Raw genomic sequence first — 342 nt, forward strand, 5'->3', positions numbered from 1 at the left:
CATAATTGCATGTCACATTGAACCAGAACGGCACAGACTGGACGTCGTCCAGAGACGACCTTCGCTGGAGGAGACCTGCAATCCTGACGTTGGTCTCCACTCTTCATCCAGTGGCTGCATCTTCAGTTCAATCCAAGGGAACCCCTCTGTATGCTGATCAATCAACACTTCCAATCGTTGTGGATTTACCGTTGTGGATTATATGACTTTTTCCAATGGATTACAGACTCTGTTTCCAAGGGGTTAAAGCATTGCTACAATGGAATTACCGACGACGTTATGGAATTATAATCAACACAATGGAATTACCGACGACGTTATGGAATTATAATCAACACAATG

Source organism: Nematolebias whitei, unplaced genomic scaffold (assembly GCF_014905685.2).
Source record: "Nematolebias whitei isolate Nwh7 unplaced genomic scaffold, NemWhi1 Nwh_scaf_7391, whole genome shotgun sequence".
NCBI classification, from domain to species: Eukaryota; Metazoa; Chordata; class Actinopteri; order Cyprinodontiformes; family Rivulidae; genus Nematolebias; species Nematolebias whitei.